Source organism: Trachymyrmex cornetzi, unplaced genomic scaffold (genome assembly GCF_001594075.2).
Source record: "Trachymyrmex cornetzi isolate Tcor2-1 unplaced genomic scaffold, Tcor1.1 scaffold147, whole genome shotgun sequence".
In the NCBI taxonomy this organism is placed as follows: domain Eukaryota; kingdom Metazoa; phylum Arthropoda; class Insecta; order Hymenoptera; family Formicidae; genus Trachymyrmex; species Trachymyrmex cornetzi.
In genome coordinates, this window is record NW_017296059.1 from 2,814,646 (window position 1) to 2,837,058 (window position 22,413).

At 37.2% G+C, this 22,413-nt stretch overlaps 1 protein-coding gene across 1 annotated transcript in view; it reads left to right on the forward strand.

Moving 5' to 3' along the window:
• Nucleotides 1-22,413, forward strand: part of LOC108757575 (uncharacterized) — a 97,231-nt gene that overhangs the window by 31,715 nt on the left and 43,103 nt on the right. The window lies entirely within an intron of this gene.

Below are 22,413 nucleotides of genomic sequence, written 5' to 3' on the forward strand. Positions count from 1 at the left end.
AGAGAGAGAGAGAGAGAGAGAGAGAGAGAGACGTAGAACCTGTTCCACACAATATTATTATGAATCTAACTGCAGCAATCAAAGCATTCAACAATAATCTTTTCTATAAGAACTTGTAAAATTAAATAAATTTAAATAAAAAGAAAACGTAACAATACTTTCGGTATTAATCCTTTGGTGCTATTTTATATGTTTTGTCACGTATACGTACTGATATTGTATAAAAATATCGTATGAAAATGAACATATTATGGTAGATTTTTTATCGAAATACCAGATATTAAGGAATATAACGGTAAGCAAGAGTATCATTATTAATAAAAATATCTTTATCAATAAAAAAGCTATAGCATATATAAAATAAAAGAAACAATTGGATATACTGTACTCAGTGGCATTAAAGGGTTAAAATATATAATTTATTATAAAGTCGGCTAGTGAGAGTACGATATAATACAAAGTTTTATATATACATTTCATACTTAAGTTAAACAGTAAAATCACGTTTTCGAATTTTGTCTATATTTTGAGTCATCAGAGAAAATTTTTTTAATTTCATCTTGGTAAAATTATTACTCCGATATCAATCCTAATCTTTCATGATGAGAAATGCAAAGACTAAATCGAAATGGTAAATGAATAATCAAAAGGAATAAAAGCGTAAGAGTTCCTTCAGAGATAAAATAAAAATTTGCAGTCATGTTGGATCGAAAGATAAAATTGTAAACAAGTCTGACGAATCAGAAATAAAAATTCGTTTACAATTTTATCTCTCGACTTGTCTAACATGATTATGGATTTTTTATTTTATTCATGAAGAAATTCACTCTTATGCCATTCCTAATCTTTGAAAAATACAGTTTTAAACTAGTTTTTATTTCTAATTTCCGTTCGACTTGTTTAACATGATTCCAGATTTTTATTTTTATTTTATTTCTAAAGGAATTTGTAACTTTTACTGTCAGTTCTTGTTGGCCGTACTCTCACTAAATATAAATCTAATCTTCTCATATTACATAACTTTCAAATTTAATTTATTTCATTAAGAATGTAAAAATTGAATCTGGAATTAAATAATCTTATATATTTTTTATCAGCTTTAAAATTAATTTTGTTGGTTTTCTAAGAAAGTGACTTATAGACGAATTAAATTTTCGGCTGACCCGTGACTTTCATTTGATACTCTTAAGGCGTATTATCTTGTAATTTATAACAGTACTAGGGATCATTTTACCGCCGCAACGATAGCTCGTCGTGTCTCTGTTACACCAAGAGCGAGAGATGCTCTTCCCTGTCGAGCCTGGTGACAACGTAAGAGTCTCGTGCTCAGTAACCATATGGCGCGGAGCAGTAACAGAATATCCGGACGCTTATGCACGCGCATAAATAAGACAGCCGAGTGGACTAGCGAAGGCGTGCAAATTCGCACAATATGCGTGACGCATGACGCGCTTCCTCATAACTGTAAAGAAGAGGTATGGATAACGCGTGAGTCTCTGGACATTAATGCCCTCATGACGGTTGCCCGCTAGAGTAATTGTCTAGGCTCTCTGCAAAGCCATCAAGGAGATTCCGAGTCCTTGGCGTCTACCATTGTTTCTTCATCCAAGTCCATCTGCCGTTTTAATCGCTTCTAATTTGTAATAGAAAATACGATGATTGAAAATATGAGAATTGAAAAGTTGTTTAATTTTTAGCAAAAATTACATAATAGACATCATATAATACGTAGTTTTAATATTTCTAAGAATTCTAAGTAAGACGCAATAATATTGGAAAGTTATGCACGTACAGGTGAGACGTATGTCAAATTATCAAGAGATCTAAGCTCTGATCGGCCAGTTTAAACTACAGGTTTCTTCTGTCGCTGAAAAAAAAAAAGTTTAAAGGCTAATGATCAAGACAGCTTCATGTACCGGTGTATAAATCCGCGAGGCTCCGCTCGTTTGCTGAGTACACATGACGAGTATTCGAGCCGTGTCCGAGGTGTAACGCGATAGAAATCCATGAAGTACCTACACAGGTGTGCGAACTCGGACGCGTATCTCTTCCTTCCCTCCTCTCCGTCTTTTTCGCAACGAATGATTTCTCTGTCTCTGTCTCTCTCGCTATTCGTTCACTACTTTCCGCGGGTAAAAGCAATATCCGCTCGTTCGAGAAATTATCCATTAATATCTATGAAGGACATCGAAGGATCTTTGCGACGATGAAGTGTGTGAAGTAAGTAATTTGCAATCTAGGAAGAAAAACATACATGTATATTTATTTTAATACGATGAAGTGCGAAGTAAGTTAATTTGCAATCTAGGAAGAAAGGTACACATAGATACGTACAATTATTTTATCTTTTTTTTTATTTTTATCAAATTATATGGTAATCTAGGTAATTTTTGAAATTTTATTTGCACAGTTATTTGTACTTTTGCAAAACTTAAATCGTAGTAATTCGTCTAGAATTTATATTAGCTTGGAGAATTGAAAATTATGGCACATTTTTACAAAAGACTAAGTAACCTCTAATTTTACTTCTAATTATATATATTTTATTTAAATATTCAGATGAAAACGATCGTGATCTAATTTTATCTTTTAAATAGATGTTAGAAAGACACACATATATGTATATTTGTTTGATCTCTTATTTTTGCCAATTTATATGATAATCTCTACCAAGATGTGGTTTAAGATAACACTTGTATCTTTACTTTTACGAATTATCTCGTAATCTTGATTAGCCGATCAGCCGAGATCTCATATACTGCGTATTTGTATGATTTCTTCTTAACTTTCGACTACAATAACGAGTCATTGTGATCCAAAGTAATAATTTTTGAACGGTTCTACGATCTATAGGATTAGTACTGTGTGTTTCTAAATAGGTAGATAAAAAAAGCTAAATATTTTCCTCCATCAATCGCCGTAAGGCGGAGGTTCCCTTACATTCTGTACTTTGAATAGGGCGCTTGGATAGCTTAATGTAGCTTTCATAGCTGTAGTTGAGAGTTAATAAGATCGCTATGATTCATCATCATCAAACATCAATTCGAGGGATTGTGTCGAATCGAAAGGACCTTCTGTTTATCCGACGTTGAATTACCGTGGCATTCATACTCGAGCGATTAGATCGTGATTACGCAAAGGCCGGGGTAAGGATACGATCGAGCGATGATCCTTTTCATCTGAAATAAGTGGAAACGACGGCGTGAAAGTAAGTAGGCGCGCGGCGGTACCGCATCGGGGACCCCGCTGCCGATTATTGGTTACTCGTAGCAATAACCGCGGCGGAACGCTGAAAAGTACGCGAACGAGCGCGGCCGCTCTGGCGGAACCGGGGCAATAAATAAACGGCCAGATCGGCGCAATTATGTGGCAGATTAACATCTATGACCACGGTGTACAGTTACGGCGCGGGTTCGCCGCGTGCACGCGCGCGCATGGCAGTCACGAGATACAAATGCACCGCGTGCAGTGGCGTGCACGTACATACAACGCTCGATGCGCCGCGCGTGCATCACGTATAGGTCGGCCGCACTACCGTGCACCATCGAGAAAACGAGCGGCCCGTTGCTACCACGGATACCTTGGGTATAGATGGACGGAACCAAAGTCTAGAGTCAGAATGGCTGCTACGTAGACAAGGAAAGAGAATTGAGAAATTAAACTAGGGAGCTTGGAGATACTAATTGGAGATAGGCCGCACTACTTTAAATTATTCCTCGACGAAATAGCATTTGATAATTGGCAGCAAATTGAAACGGCGCTCTTATTTCATTGCGGCAGTTTGCGGATTATGAGCTCTGTAACGAATGTTAAACTGTGCACTCGGAGAAAAACATAGTGGTTATAATATAACAACTATAAAAATGCACTCTAATAAAAATATAGTGATTACAGCAAATATAATATAAAAGTGACGATTATACGAGTTTTTTAAGTACACAAAGAATCATAGGAATGAATATGTTTGATTAAGTAAATTTCGATGGAAATAAATAGAAATTCTGATTATTATGTTGTTTATGTTTTATTAAACAGTCTTATTATATGTAGACATATTAACATTTCAGGTTAATTCAGTTTCTTTTTCAGTGTAGAATTAATGTACATAATTGAATAAAATAATATACAAGTATAATTGAATACACTATTTTATAGTCACAATAGCTATAAAATAGCTTAATCAACTATATATGTACATTAATTTATATAATACATATAATTACATACAATTAATACGTATAAAACTCGTGTAGTTGTTGCCTTTATAATTACCATTCCTATGTGATCAGGCTTTCGCCAAGGATAAATGATCTTCGGATTGGTCAAAGAATCATTGTATGAAAGTAAGCGCAATGGTTCCGGTACGTCTCTTACGGCGCCACGGCGCAATGCAAATGTCGTTCTATCGTGTTACATAAAATTGTAGGATTCTATTAATTATCCGTCGTGCGTCGTGCGAGGCGAAAGTCCGGCCGATCGCGAAGAGGGACGCTGTAACTCCTGAACGAACGGTCCGTTACCAAAGTTACTCGGCGACGTTGCTTTCACTTTTTAACGATGCGATGAACAGCCGACCCACGCGGCACGACCGTGGGTGCAGAAACGGAACGCCCGCGTTCGCGCGCCGCTCCGGCCGCGAGGATGGCTTTTGCATGAAATACCACTCGGTTTCCTGCTAGAGGTAGACTTCTCGAGGTGTTAGTGCTGTTGCCGCTTGAAGTCACCACTCCGTGTCCGCGCGATGAACATTTTCTTTGATTACGAGAGGCCGACTTCCGGTCCGCGACCGATCGCCGCGAATTGCGGTGCGATCATTAAAAAATTACTGTTTAATTACTGTAAAGTTTCGCTTCATATGCGTACTGCGTGTTACGTGCACGGTATGAAAATGATGAATTGCATAATCTCTTGCTAATTTAATCGGTTGAATTTAAGTGAAGAATGAAATTCAAAATCAGAAATAATTTCTTTCGTTGAGAGTGATATAATGTTTCATAATTATATTATCTGTTATACACACATTCAATGAGATATTTTATAATTACACGGAAAGAATGATATCTTGCTCAAGTATTAAAAAATTTAATTAGGTACAGATCTGAAAATAATTTCGTTTGCCCAAATTTCTAACATGGTGACCAATGTTGCAAAAAGTATTGGCATTCTAGTTTGAGCGTTCTACATAATTATTTTAATATTCAACAAAATTACAGTAAATCAGATATATTTGTTATAAATATATACATTCTTCAGCCAGTGTGAAGTTGGCACCCCATTTTGAAAAAATTGATATTTTATACACAAGTTCCGTTTGCACCCACGATAGTTCTACAGTTGCTGCTAAGTTTTAACTTTAATAGTTCCGCTGATTTAGCTAAAAAAAAAAAAAAAAAATTTTAGCTATATCAGCGGAACTATTGTTAACATTTAGCAGGAACTGTAGAACTATTGTGGGTGCAAACGGAACTGTGTATAAAATATCGATTTTTCCAAAACGGGGTGCCAACTTCACACCGGCCATTCTTCATCGAAAGAAATAAAAACGAACCAAGTTAATTTAATCAAATAAACAATCTCTTTTCTTAGCGTAGCTAAATTTTTAGGTACTTCAGCAAAACGACTTTTTCTGTGTATCATACATATTCTTTATATTTTATTATTATCATTTAATACTATCCTATTCGATTATTTATACGATATTGATAGTTCTGTACTTTTACGCGTGTAAAGTTCGTATTACATCGTGCCGAGTGGATGTAAGCAGATATTAATTGACTAATAAAATCAAGTAGCCTGTGAATTATCTTTGATCCGACGATGCAGGAAGAGGTCAAACTGAATCTAGTACGGAACGTAATTCGTGGTCGCAAGTGGTGGAATCCACGGCGATTTGTCATACGGTGGATGAGACGACGGAGACACGCGTCGCGATGAGTGTCCGTGCGAAATTACACGCTCCACCACACACGGTCGGCTAGTATATCGAGCTTTTTCATACTTGGCGCGAAACTGACCGTGTATCCACTTCGCATGCACGAATGTAGAAACGATAAATCTCGCAGAGATTAATATCTCTCCTTGCTTCCTAGAATAGCTTAAAAATTATAAAGAAAATAAATGATAGCAATTAGCATTTTTAAGTCTTTAGGCAACGGTTCTTGGGTTTATTTTTGGGTGTATTTTTTGTTATCATTAATACAGATATATTAAAGTGTAATTAACAGGATTTTGCTTTTTGATTTTCCTACTTGCTTTAATTTTCTGTCTGTAATCTGAGTCTTTTTCGTCTGGCTTAGGTTTTTTATTATTCTAAACTTTCAAAAATATGAAAGAATTCAGAGTTACTTTTCAACATCTCTATTATGTTACCAAATAGTTTTTTAACTTAATTATTAAAACCCTTATTTAATAAAAATTGAATCGATCGATATTTGAATTAATATTTATATGAGAGCGTGATACACTCTCGGTTTTTCCGTGAGAAATAATTAGATCTCTATCATACGTATATTTATCCTTATACATATTCTAACCTTTTTGTATGTGACAACTTTGACTTTGATTTAAAAGGAGAGAATAATACGGATGATGTTCGATAAAACAGAAGAGGCCCGTTTAATCGGTTACTTGAATTTTGCGAAAAAGTTTTACGAGTAATCGGCCAGTAATTTCATAGTTTCTTCGTTGTAATAAATATAGCCAGCGACATGCGAGACTCCTATCCTCAATCCAGCTTTTTAATAACTACCCCCTGTCCCCCTCCGCGCACTCCTGAGGATTCTAGAAGTTGCGCTACGTGCGTGAGATCGAGGAGGAAATCTTGCAGGAGATAGCCATTGTAATAAAGATCGCCGCGCGTTGTCTGGCCACGCTCGTGCACATCCCCCGTTTTTCATTGCAAGTAGTCTATACGATATCCACCCTTGCATGGGTCTCGGGGGGGGTCTTCATTTTTAATATCTTAAGTCCGGTTTGCATTTAAAACTTAAACTTGCACCTCTCCCTTATTAATTTATCTTTAGTTTCAGATCTCGAGATTTATATAATATCCTTCCCCGCATTACAAATATGTTCATACGCAATAGCGATGTTATTTAATTTTAATACAGTCCGGTAACTGTAATTCTACTTCTCTAATGTCTGTTTTTTACCAATGTAGTTAAATTTTAATCTCGGAGCAACTAACTCTTTGTCTTTTTTTTAGTTCTGATAATTAGATAAAGCTGAAGAGTAAGTTGTACTGAGATTAAAGTTAATCTATATTAACGAACGTAACAGTAACACAGTAAACATAGTAATTCAGAGCATTTAAAGCGTTATCATTTCAACATTCCTAGAACTTACTCGTACATATATCAATCAACTTCCATATGAAGTATTTACATTAGTTTAATTGGCGCTTATCAGTACACATAGGCGTTAAAAATTCACGTTACATTCACTATAAGGTTTTTACTATTTTTTAAAACACAGTTGTAGAAGATTATTTTTGTCGTACGACTTACTTTTCTTTTCCCATTAGCTGCCTCACGATTACCGAAAGCGATTCACGTTGGCCTTGTAGTTTAGGCGATGCTCTTTAAGAGCATATCGTAAGGCGTATGTTCCAACGACGAGCAGGGAATGAACATACGGGAAGAAGAAAGAGAGAAACAGATAATGGAAGGAAGAGGAAAACGCATTGTGCTAACTCGCAAATAATGAAAGCCGGGAGTGCAATATCCCGTGAATCCTACGCCCGCACGGGCACGGGCACGCGTGTAACGTGCGCGAGAACGGGAGCGGCGACGAGAAGCGGAAGGAGAGAAGAGGAGAAACTACACGGCGGGCAAAGAATAGCGGACTCGAGACGAGCGCCATACCCCGCCGCAAATAAGCCGTAATGCTTCCATCTAGCTTGGAGATGCAGTTTGTTTAAGGAATAATTTGTGAGGAAAACCTCAGAAATATCATCTCGGGATCGTGACGTAAAGAAAGACGGCGGAACGCTTGATGACGGTATCTACTTAAAATATTTCCAGATTTGATGTATTCAAGATTCTAATCAGGCATAATTATATCCGATTAATATTTAGTGATCAAGCAAAATTCATTTAATTCTCTTAGTAATTTCAGAATTCTTTTATTCAGAAATGAGATACACCGTCGAATGGAATTAGAGAAGAAAATTACGACGTTGACGATCGCGTCGTGGTACCAAATCGTAGAAATTATTGTGAATATTATAACTGTCTCTCGCAACCGCTCGGTTTCGCCGGCAAGATATGCGCGGAATGTCGATTTACCGCGAAATCGCGATTTCGTTCGCGCGCGAGCAAGAAGCCGGACGATAAAATCGCCGCAGCGATTTCTGCGGCACGCCCATCGACGGCAAGCCCAAGTCGTTCCAGTATCGGCCGCGGGATTGACACTAACGCGATCGTGGCAACTGCTTTTTTCTTCCACGCGGATTGGAAAGCGCGGGCGCGAGCGGTCACCCGTTTTCACCGCTATTACGCGTAAATAAAAGCACGCGAATGGTGACTAATGGCTCCTGGTACAGCGAGAACGGAACCCATTAGGAATTCATCATACAAATTTCACATCATCGGTATGTCAAGAATTTACCGTTACACTGTACAAAGATAAAATGCTTATTTTAATTTGAAGACGTTTAGTGGACTTTTTCAGACATACAAAAATGTTAAAATTAACATTTTATTTTTTGCAGTGTAGGGATTTTAACAAACGAATATTATTACTACAAATTATTTTGGACATAGCTCGGTTACATCGTTCGATTGAAATGCCATTGTGTTCTTAACTCTTTAAATTTCTTGAAAATTCACTATTAGAAAAGAGTTAAAAATTTGCACTCTTAAATAAGAGTATCAGATTTTCACTTTTTTGAAGTGAGTTCACACTTTTGGAGTAAAATCCATTCCAAAAAAGGAGTAAGATTTTTTTCTTATGGAATGAAAATCTGCCTCTTTTATTCAAGAGTGCAAATTTTTCCCTCTTTTTCAAAGGGTACTTCAACCCTTTTGGAGTGAGATTTCACTCCAAAAAATTTAGAGAATAATCCTCCGTCTGTAGTCATATTTTTACTTCCTTCATCTGCAATTTGTTTTTTTTTTCAGGTTTTTAAAAATAATTGGGAAAAAATGTAGAATTACTTTTTAACATGTATTATCGCGTCTTTCTTTATTTCGGAGAAATTTGAAAGTGAAATTTCGTTTATGCCAAAAAGATTCAGTTTGTAGACGAAGGATTAAATATGCGCGACTATATTCGGTGAACCACAGATTCATAAATCGCAGCGAAGGAATTTTTTAAGGAAATGCATATCGTTGACACACAAACACAATGACATGGCACATAGAAACGCGGATAACTGCTTTTAACAATTTTTTTTTGTCAGTTTATCATTCTAATTATTGAGAGAGATTTGTATGATATATGATGTGATTTGTATGATTGTATGATATATGACTTGAATAAGAAACACTTTCTAATTTTTTAATTTAAAAGTTTTGTTATCAAATTTGGTTATTCTCTCTCAGTGATTTTTTTTCAAACGCATCTAATAAGAAGTTTGTATATTTCATAAACAATTTCGCGGACCGAAAATTAATCATATAGTTATTTTTGCATATATTTCGCGGTATAAAATTGACGATCAACATTTACTATTTCCCGTCATTAATATTTAATTATTTTCAATTTCGAGACATAACGAAGAGGCTAATTAAACGGATGGAAAAGTCTGCGACTTTGTTCTTTCTTTCTTTCTTTGTTATCTTTGTAGAAACAGCTCATTATTATAACGGTTCTAGATATATTGCTGTGGGCCATTTCAGAATGGCGAAACCTATCCGCGAATTTCTAACCGAGCAATTCACTTCGATCTCACTTTTCTCTAAAGATTCTAACCGATAATTTTGTTAAATTCGAATCTTGATGTGTGTAAAATAGTATTGGAAATTGAAATTGTTGAAATGTCTTACCGTAAATGTGAAAATTATTTTCGTATTTACGACAACATAACATTTTAACAAGTTCAATTTCCGATGCTATTACATGCGAAAGTCTTTCTTTTATCATGCGTAAGTATGAAAATAATTTTCGTATTTATGTACGATAAGAGAAAAACTTTTGTAAATGTTATATTAATATAAATCTCTACATAAGCTTTCGCTTATATGTACACTAATCTTAGGTCTCTTAAAAAAAAAACATTAAATGCAAATAATATAGAATTGTACATTATTTAGACCTAAGAGTTATTATCCGAACTTTTCGATTTTATCAAGACTTAACTCCTTATGTAAAATATAGAAGGAATTAAGAACACGGAAAGAAGTGGATAGGCCGACGAATGTACGGTGATGACGTAGATACGAACAGGCTGGAAGTTGGAACGGGGGTTGGCGCGCTTACGGAACGATGCGTTGATACGCGGGACTGGGGGGAGCAAGCGAAAAGAAAAAGGATCGTTGGCCAACGCATCGGTGCACCGCGCGCACCGCGGTCGGTGTATTGAAACGAACGACTGAGTTCTCTGGTTACTAACTACGTCCCCACCCTTTTCCTCGCACAACCGCCGTCCCGTCCATTGGTCCGTCTCTATCTCTTTCTTCCTTCATTTATCCGAGCTCCGGACCCTGTCTCTCACCGCGCGCTCACGTCTTTCCTTCCGCATTCTGAAATTCCACGAGAGCAGGCGATGATTTCTAATGGCGGTGCGCTACGACGCCGCGCCGGCCGTGCTCCTTTCCGTTTTTCTCTGTCCGTTCTTCCTGCTCCTCCTCCTGCCGCGTCCGCGTCCTCCCCTACCGCTTCACCGAGAAAAGGAGCCTGGAGCACCTCCGGGCGCTCCGCTACTACCGCCCGCTCCTCCTCCACCTTCTTCTCCGCTCTACCGCACGTTCTTCCTGCTCCTCCTTCTGCCGCGTCCGCGTCCTCCCCTACCGCTTCACCGAGAAAAGGAGCCTGAAGCACCTCCGGGCGCTCCGCTACTACCGCCCGCTCCTCCTCCACCTTCTTCTCCGCTCTACCGCGTGAGGCGTGATCGCCGCTATTGATCCGCTATTGATCTCGTGATCCCCGCAGATTAATGTAACACGGTATAATTTCCTCGCCGGAATTTTTCGCGTCACGTGGGAACGTCTGGCAGCACTTTTTAGACGGCGCGCACGGTTACAAGACACGCTTGTGACCGCAAGGTTGCTTCGTGATTACTGATTCTTGAAGAAGACGCTCTAGATTAATTAACCGTATCTGCCGTTCAATAATATCTAATAATATTACGTGAAATGAGATTTTGTTTTAATCTTTCCAATTATCTTGCTAATTCCTTTTTAGCTTTTTTTTTTTTTTAACGCCATAGCTTCTTACAACGTGTGATACTGATTTCCAGAGACTTTTATAAAAAATATTATATGCTGCTCTTTTCAATTTAAAATTATTGTCCTTTTTCACACGTGTTCAATTTATCACTCGTCGAGTCTTGACTTGCAAGTTTCTTGACTTCCAAGACGGTCTAATCTACATTCCCGTCACGATCGGTTCGACCCTGTTATATCCGATTGTTACCGTGCATCGCGACGACCCAGGGAAGCCAATTGCAGCTTCGTACAATGCCTCCGCTCTTCGTTTGCAAACTGCGTAATCACGGCCGATTATAATAAGTATCGTATGGTGCGCGCATCTCCGAGAAAGTATGTCATTATTTTTTATGCGGTTTAAGCGCATAATCCTAGACTTTCTAGATTAAACCATTCCACCTGTCGTGGCGTGAGTCAAGGTCAATGTCGTTTATGATCACGACTGACCTTCGTCACTGTCGTTGTCCGATAGCTCGTGAAAGCCGCAGAAACGAGAGACCCGGTCGTCATTTAATTCCTTCACCCTCAACGGTGCCATATGGCTTCATTTTTCAATATCAAGTATAGCTACGTATACGTAGCTTATCTTAGGATGCATCACCGTTTCTCTTAATAAGAAATTATATGATGAATTTCAATTTAATTCATTTCTACTAGAAATTTATTTGTATGAATTTTAACTTTCGTATAACTTTCATCATACGTTGCATTTTCATTTATTTATTTTTTTTTTTCAAAACTAAAAGTAATAATGATACAAAAATTTGATAGAAAATATTTTGAGGAAGCTTACGAATTGACTCTTGTGAATTTAATGCTTGGAATAATAATGATACAAAATTTTAGAAAAGTAGAAAATAATTTTTTTTTAAAAGTTTACAAATTAACGCTTGTAAATTTAACACTTGTGAAGAGGAACGTTGGAAATGCATTGTTAAAGAATTGTACCCGCAGTGGAATCAATTTCTACCGAGACGAATCGATGCTTTTTGCGGCGCGGAGACAATACTTCATGGGAAGAATTAGCTAGGCTCGATTTCGTGAAGCCTCGTTTCTCCTTTCTCTCTGTGTCTCTCTATCTCTTTCCCGAGACCGCTTCACGGCGTTTTACACGGCGATAGTTTTCGCCGAACAGCCGCGTTATTACATGCTTAAAATCATTTTCTACCTTGGCACGTCCCTTACAGCGAATCTCGATGCTGCCCGAGGCGAATGCCTGGCATTCCAGGCCTTGCACTCGGCAGAAATTCTCCGGTCTCTCTTATCGAGTCCAAGGATGCAAGAGGAACGGGTGTTCGATGAGTTTCACTCTGGTGTGCTTTTGGGTCGGCCGACGTTTTCCCGTACGAAATAACGCACGATAATCGCACGATCCTTATCCCGTGCACTTTTTTTCGCAACTTCATCTCGTTCGCACTCGGTTCAGAGATTTTTAACGACGGAAATTACGACCCTCGTTTCTTTTTATTACAGTAACATTTTATTTGTTTTTCATTATCCGTAACTTTCGCAACTATATGCTAACGAATTCTGAATACTGAAAGTAAAGAGTTGCGTAAGGATTTGCAGAATTACTCCAAAACAAATCTTTTTGAATTTATACGTACTTTAAAGCAACTGCTCGATGCTTCACACGATTATGTAACTGCAAATTAATTGTACACAGTTGGACGATTTGCGTTAAATTTAAACACAAGATGAATATATTGGAAAATAACGTAAATATATAAAAAAATTGACAAAAATATAACACAATAAATAAATTGTGGAAATCTATTTTTTCGGTAAAATTAATTTGTAATATTAAATTAATATATTTTACCCATTACAAATACTAAATATTTTCTATTGTGTATTACAATCCGAACTGTATTGCAGACGAATGGATTCGAAATATTTCAGCACTAGTCTATAATTATCATACGTAACGATTTATCATTATTATGCATATCGAAAGTTGATTATATACGATAGATGGTATAATAGACGTAAAAGTGTGATATTACTCTACATCGGGTGTTGATGCACGCGATGATTTTATCGAGATTCTATCACGCACGAACCGCGAGCCTCGTCGCGAATCTCGGGATCATTAAAACGCACGCTCGACAGAAATTCTCCTTATCGAGCCCAAGGATGTCAGGAACGGCTGCCAGATGAGTTTCATTCGCGAGGCATCTGGGTCAACCGCATTCGCGCAAGTGCACCAACGGCGCGCCCATTCCATTTCCACCTGTGAGCGTGCGTTCCAACGAGTTTCGTAGATGCTTGAAAGCCGACGACGGATTTATTCCACGCCGGTACGTGCAACTCGTTACGGACAGGTAGCTCGTATGTATCCATACGAGTTATCAGATACAATTTATCGGAAAAAATATTTTTAAATCCATTATACGAAAAACAAAGTTCACAAGAATTAATTTGTAAGCTTTCACAAAACATTTTCTACTCTTCTAAATTTTTATCATTATTATTTCTATGAGAAGAAAAATTAATGAAAATAAATAATGTATGACAAAAGTAATCTACGAAAAATTCACACAGATAAATTTGTGTCGTTATTTGAGATTTTTCCGTATATTATTATCGAAATTAAGTGTGAAATATACATTTTATCTTTATCTAAATTTTTGAAATTTTGTTGAGAAAGTGAAGTTAATTATATTTTACTTAAATATTACAATTGTTTCGAATTGTCTTGGGTATATGTTACCTTAGGAATATTTGCAATTCTAATCTGTCCTTTTTGCTTCAATGTGCGCTTAGTATAAGATAGTAAAGATCATTTGATCTCGGAAAATATTCGGCTGTCGGATTGTTGCCTTTTTCTTCTTTTCAACCGGTCCATTGTTTGGCTGAAAAGTGGGCCGTGGGTACGCCTCGATGAATTTTCGCATATTCATGAAGGCGCGCGTATTGAGAAAGTAAAAACGCGGCTCGCGTTTTACGCACAGCAACGGAAAATTTAATCTCCGCGGGGCTTTCTCTCCATTTTATTGCCTAAACAGTGATTTTCATTCGTTGCGAGTGAAATCGCAATATTGTCAAAGTAATCGATTATATGTCTAGTATCACGATTACTCAGTGAAAGATGTGCAACACTTATCCGCCTGAATGCTCCTCGGCTACCTACCGTCTAGTATTACAAGCCTCTCGCAAATAGGAAGCAATTACAAGTCTCAAGTGGAAGTTTTATGAAAGCCCAGACGTTTGTAATAGCGCGCAACACATCGTGTTTTGCGTGCTGGTCTCGATGTAATCCCGCGACGAGACTCGCCAAAGAGAGACTGACGGCAGTATGCGGATCGAAACGATTTACCTCGATGTGAGAAACCGTGAAGAGGCGCGACCAAGAGTGCATCATGTAAACGGACTGCGCGATTTATTATCGTTATTATGACGCCCACTAGCATAGTTATTATAACAAAACGTTTTTGTGCTGCTAATTAGAGCTTATAATAACCGAGCATATCCAAGTAAAAACGATAGTTCTTGTCGGTTTTAATATTTGTGAAGTAGCATGGTTCTTTACAATTTATTATCGATACATATATATAGGTATAAAAAAAAAATATATATATATAAAAAGTATCTATAAGAGCTATATAAATTTATTTTCTTGTATGAATAATGTAAACGTTTCGACTCTCGATTTAAATCATTCTCTCAGTAGGTATACCTAAAATATGATAGTAAAAATTCCTTAAATATAAAGCGATTTTTATTATTATATTTGAATTTTATACACTCAGGATTCAAATTGAAGATCGACACGTTGATATTTATGCGTCATACGAAAATAAATTGATATCGTTACTAAACAGAGATTCGACGTAATGATAATTCGATATCTATATAGTAATTCTAAGGTTTCAAGGTAGAAGGACAAATAGAACTGAATACGTTACATCTCTTTTATTTTCAAACCGCAGAATTGCATCGGATATCTCAATTCTATCAGAATACAATCTCTAACTCTGCTATTGATACATCTAGTAGTAATAATCTAACAACATTGAAAGATATCCACCGATTGCGGGATGCGTGTATACTCGTCCCGCGCGACTACTTTGTTCACAAGAGATTCTCGATAAGTCTTCGCAGATGTTACATATATGCATGATATAGAGATATTTATCAGCTGCTTAAGCTTTGAATAACCCGTACTCTGTACAAGTCCTCTCTTATGACGGATACTACGGTTGCCTGTTACAATCAAGGCGGTCTGTCATAGGTATCAGCTGCAACGATTTGAGTAAACTGTCTCGGCGATCATCGCTGAACGTTAAATCGATTTGGATCCGCGTTGTCGGCGAAGACCAAAGAAAATTGCTTAAGCCGCATGGCGGAAAAAGCGAGGCATAGGAGATGCACGTTCGATTTTTTAACACCGTCACTTCGCGACGTCGCGGTTCCCCGTCTCGCTGACTGTTGCAAACCAATGGTTCTTGAACCCACAATCTGCAAAGCTCCAAGAGCTGCATTAAGATTTTATATATTCATTCTCGATCAAGTCATTCCATATATTCGGCTTGTACAAGTTTATATCACGAAAATGAGCTATTTTAATTTTTTCTCTCTCCCATTCTTTTATAGAAGCACTCGCTAAAACGAATTATAAAAATCAGTTGTCGTTTATTTTTTATATCATTATTTAGGCACGTCTTTAAATTAATACAAATTAATTATTATTGAATAGAGTTTATCCTTGTAAAGAAATATAATGCATTACTTATTTTACATTTAATAAACTTAAAACATAACATTTTTGTTTTTCGGCAATTCTCTCTTTTTCAAGGCGACCTCATGCGATTTACATTTATCGTCTTTTTATGTAGAATAATAGGGAGTTTTTGCAATACCGTTTATCCAGATACGGTGAACTAAGGTCACGCGTTCTTCTTAACAACTAATTAAGAAAAAGATAATGTGACTTTAACGTTCACCGTATCTGGATCCACGTTATTGCAAAAACTCCCTATTATTTTTGAAAAAGATGAAGAGTCACTGCTTTAACATCGATCAATCGTTTTGATCCCAGAACTACCTGTGTCCGGCGTTATTACATAACGGCGTAAGTACCGTGTCCTTTCGCAAACACCGTTTTGGACCGCCAAAGGTATCGATCGATTCGACACGCACCTGTCACGTTGAGCGGAAAAGGAAACGTAGCGGTGAGCCAACAATTGCCGAAATGTAGCGGAACGTTCGGTTGAAAACTTGAGATCGGATCGATATACTGTTATATTTGAGGACTCTCGAAATCAAACGATCAGTATTCGATCAAGATACATTTATTCGCTTTTTATCACTTACTGTGACTTAAAAAAGCAATATATATTTTATATTTATTTCATTTTGTATCAATATTAGATCACTGAAAAAAAATGTTTTATGAAAAAATTAAACCAATTAAACATATTAATAAGAATGACAGTTTAGGAAAATCAAACAGAATTTCTGGTTATTACAACCCCTCAACATATCGATGCGATATTGGTTTAATCAAAATACTTTTTTCAGTGGAAGATTACAAAAATTACTTTTATTAACTTTTCGCAAGCAATGGAATTTTTAAAAGCATCATTGATATTTTGATTGTGAATTTTGGTAGATAAATTTAAATCTAACCCCTTATTGTTGATGGAAAAATTAAAAAACCATACTTATGAAAGGCTAATTATATGCTGAGGATGAAGATAAATTTTCATATGCTAGATATTTTAAATTTAATGAAAAAGATCGAATCTATGTGTTTATCGTGCAAGAATTTGTGACAGCAAGAATTTTTCTGTGATATATTATATGCATCCGTTCTTGTGCGAATGACGATCTGTTTAAAGTAGATACTTCGACTGCAGCGGGTTTATTTACGTCACAGTGGCTGCACCAAGGGGGATTAAATCGAGAAATACATGCAATGACCACGTCCATTCGGCTCTCCCGACGATGGAGTTACAACTGCCATAATGACCATTATTACGTTCACGCGACTCCGCTAATCGTGGCCGGAGCGAGAGAGTTACGGGAGTAAAGAAAGAGAGTTAAGGAAGCACGAAAAAGATCGCCACTGCAAAACTATAATTATGTGTATCGGATTTTACGATCATAACGGGGACGCGGTATATGCCGCACGGGCGCGCGCATCTCGGATTGCCGATTATTACCATATTTGCTGTGACACGACGACGATAATAACGAACGCTAAATGAACGTCGTCGTCGCAACGGACTCGAAATAATTTCATTTCGAGTCCCCGGTCCTAATTGGACTCTCTCTGTTCTCGTTTCATCATGACAACTCGGTGTTTCTCGTTTACTTTTTGCTCATTTTAATACAACACACACGGTAAAAAATATTATCTATTTATGTTAATTTATTAACATTTATACATATTTATTATACATTATATATTAACAATGATGTTAAAACGAATCCTTGTTAACATTTTTATGTTGTGAATTTTTAACATATTCGAGTGGTAATTTAACATAATGTGATTATGTTATTTGAATATTTTGTGTTAAATTAAAATTTAACATTTGTCAGTGTTAAAATAACACAATTTAACAGAGAAAAATGTAAAGTAATATACGCTAGATTTCTAGTAAAATAATTTTATGGAATTTTGATAGATACATACATAGGGATAAGCGTTCACATAAAATTTACTTTACTTTTCTGAAAATGAGAGATTGTCATACAAAGCTACATAGTACAGTACTTTTTACATTTTGTAAAGTAAATTTTGAGAGACGTTTGTTCTTACAGCTTGAGAATAGTATGATTTACTTTACTGTAAGATAATAATTACTTGAATGGATTTATAATTATAACGTATTTTTTACTTTATATTTCCGATATCTTTACCTTTAGGCAAGTAAAATTTGTCATAAATTCGGTAAAAATAACCAGAAAATTTTTATAGTCTTGTAAGGTAAAAATTACTCAACTATTTCTCTCCGTGTGAAAGATTAAGAATAAAGGATGCGCTCTCTCCCAAGAGCTCTTCCTTTATCTTAATTTTTCTTCGCTTATGTATTGTGCGTCTCACCTCTCGAGATAACGGTGCACAACGCATCGCGTAGATATATTCATGCTCGTCGTTAATTCTTCGCCGAGAATTTTTTTCTAATCGAAAATTTCATCACCACTCTATTGGACGCAGATATAGTGCCTAACAAGGCTATCGTAAGGCTTGTCCTTTTTAGTCGAATCTCTTGCACCATTCATCTTCCCTCTTTTTTCTTCATGTCGAAAAAAAAGAGGAAAAACAAACCGTACAAAAAGTTTAACTAAAAAACCTATTTTCATTTCGAAATACGAGAACAGTTTGAAAACTTTGCGATGGAAAACCCCCAACGATGGAAGCATACGGTTTTAGGTTTTAAATTACTTCTCTTTTTCAATATGATCTCCTTCAACTTTATTGCACTTCATCCAGCGATTCCAGTGCTCTTATACCATTACGGAAATCCATTTCTTGAAATTTCTCAAGATAGCTGTTTACTGTAACTCTCCGTTTCCTTTACAGTCTATGATACAGTATATGAGGATGCACTATTACCCAACATATTTTTCATCTCCTTCAAAATTTGTATTAGTGTTAAGCTTTTTTGACAAAAAAATATAGTCGAACTGTTTAATGTTACCCATTTCACAGACACCAATAATTCGTTAAGCTAAACTAACCCTGAGACACAAATGAAAGGCACAGACAACAATCGGAAGAGAGAATAACAGATTTCAACCCATTAGAATACACGATTTCTTATACGTTGAAATCTGTTAGTCTCTGTTCTTATTGTCTATGCTTTTCAATTGTGCATTAGACTTGATTTTTACAACAATTATATATCTACAAATTAGATATAAAATAGACGTTGTTTTACTATGCGCCAATAATATTATAAATATTTCTATCATTTATAAGTTAAACTGTCAAATTTTCAAATTGCCCTTGTACAAAAATAAGATGGCCTCACGATTTGAGCGGATATTTTTGTCTCCGTTACTATCGTTGTTGAATTTCGCGCGTTTTGCGCGAAATTCAGCGTGGAATGTCTAGCGATGGAAGTAACGCGGACGTGTGTAACTGGCGTGGCCGTTTCCGCATTCACGCCCGAGCAGACGAACCATTCTGGGCATGGGCGAACGAGCCCTCGGTATCCGATTACGTGTATATGAGTATATCGGTACTCTCTTATGCTCGATGCTGATGCCACCGAGAGTATGCCTCTCTCGCGCATACCAACAACGCGCGGAAGACGCCGGTACCTGTACTTACTGATTCCTCGCTGATGTAACGAGGGAGAGAAAAGGAAGGGAGGCCAGCTCTTCTCGTCTTCTTCGATGGCGCTGCGCATCGATATGCACGTTCTCGAGCCCTCGAGCGCCGTCGTTTGGCGAACGTTCCGCGAACGTCGTCGAGAATCGCGTGCGTGCGCTCGCATAATAGCGCAACGGCGCGCGATGCTACGGAGTATCATACAGAGCCAGGAAATTCAATGCCCCTTCCTGGCCCTAGCCTGGCCTTTTCAATCGCGCAGGATGTAGATGTAAAGACGCTTAACTAGGCTCTTTAAATGATACTTTTATTTACTCCAAATGAATAAGGGTGCGTTTCACTTGACGCTCTTATGGTATCATTTCATTCTTCTTGTTTATCCAATGTTAAACAAGGATAAATAATCAATAGAAAATAAAGGCCCATAACGGTCCAAGTTGGATCTTTAATGCTTAAATAATTCGATGCGAATATTTGTATACATATGTATACATACATATATACTATATTTGTAGTCATTTGAACTGCGAATTAAGTTTATTGGACTTAAAAAGCAGCCAAATTATCGAAGTAATATTACAATTAATTTTTTTTTATGCTCAATAGGCATCTGTTAAAGAAATCTTAATATGCTGGAAATCTGTAAATAAATTTATTTATTGCGAAATATATTACCTCGAACAAATAACTCTGAGCGTTGTGAGCTCCAAATGAATCGCACCCTAATCTCAATCAAACATATACCTGTCTCAAAGTCCCAAAAATGTATACTAGTTCAGTCACAGAAAATAGACTTACAGTTATGATAGATTTAATAGCCTTAAACGGTCAGTATCTTCATACTTTACCATTAATCTTATTCACCTTGCCAACGATCCGATACAAGAATAGACATCTAAAGCAGCGCATCCTAAGCATGTTTCAGCCCACGAAGCGAGTCCGAAGCGCCGGCATGCACTTCCGTTATGTTCGCTCTCGCTTCCTCGGGAAGCGATTCTCGCGCGATTTGGGGGTACCGTATTCCTTCGTTGTTATTGTGATAGTTTCACAGCGCCTTGGGAACAATGCTATCATTCGTCGCAACGGTTCTTGCGCGCGATCCGAAGAATTTTTAGAATTTTAATATATCTTAAAGACATTATTCGAATACGTGCAAATGAACATTAAAATATATCGTACCGATTGGCACTAATAAAAAAGCAGAATCTTACAAATTATAGTGTTACACTCAGAGCAACATATCTCCTCGCGTAAATAATGTTTAGTAATATATAATGATATGTTTAATCTGCGGCGTTATGATCGACACGAATATGTCGGCCATTCCACTTATCTACAGTTAAAATATTCGTCGCGCTCTATTGACACTTGTATCTAAATACAAGTAGGTTGTATGTGTATGGAAAATCTCGGTAATGACAGAAGATCAGACGCCTCGGACGGAGAGGAAGTGCGTAGCGCACCTACGTAAAGCGAGACTATCGCGAGCAAGCCAGGCAAGGATTCTCTCGGTGGAAGGATGTGCCCGTTATGATGATTATCGTGCGTCTTGGACGCGGTTAATCCCGACGACACGGCGACGACGAGGACGCCCCTCGCCGTTCTTTCCACGGCCTCTATGCAAATTTTCTCATGTACCGCGCCGACGCGCTATAATTCGCCCCTTTTTGCGGATACCGTTGAAAATCAGTGTAGTACTTACCGGATGAGTCTCGCCGGCTCGTCGATGCATGCTGTACGTATTAGAAGTACTCTTTATAGACGCATTAAAATATTCAAGTGTTTTATACGATATATGTTTTATATATATTTCGCGTTAGGTTTTTATGATACGGTACGATAATATGTTGGAATTTAAGAATCACTTAACTATGAGTAGTCAGGAACCCAAGCAAAAACGTGTTCCGCAGATCTAACATATTATAATTAAAGGATCTATAGCTCTGAGAAACTAAGGATTTCAGGATCGAACAGCCGTAGAATTCAAGGCTGAGATTTCACAGACGTTACGATCAAGTAGTCTTAAGAAATTGCAAAGATTATTAAATATCAAATGAATAAACATAACCTATGATCCCTTGAATTAAATAACATTTTATTACTTTTAACTTCTAATATGTGAAAACGTAAATCCATTCCTGTAGTTGAATTACTTAGTTTCCAAAGTAAACGTCCATTTAATAAATATGTAATAACTAAATGAGTCAAATTTAAAATGTACCGCCAAAATATCCTTAATACATTTGAGTTAAAGCGTTTAATTTTATTGTTTTAATGAAATTAACGACATATTGAATGGGAATAGGAGCGATTTACAGAAATGATTAAAACTAACTCAAATTAGGTATAATTTGACATAATAAATTCAACAGTGCAGACACTTAAATATATACAAGATTTTCTGGCGGAATTCAAGGCAGTGAACGTTCTTCTATCCGCGGCAAGACGGAAATTTCGCTAATTGAAAGTTTGATCTAGGCGAATTAAGACGCGGCCGCAACCGCGAGTTCGCGAATCCTCGGCGACCTCCCGGATGAAATAAGTTTAACGGCTCACGGCGTTTCCTCATTCCTATTCGCGTTCCTCGCGGTATTACGTTCGGGTCGTTAAGTTCCCGCCGTACGTCCGTCCGTTCGGGCTCGTGCCTCGTGTCGTTTCTTTCTTCTCCGCGAACCGCGGGATCCGGGACCCGTGCGAAAGAAAATGAACGAGCCGGAGAAAATCGACGGCTTAATGCGCAACGCGAGTGAACGAGGGACT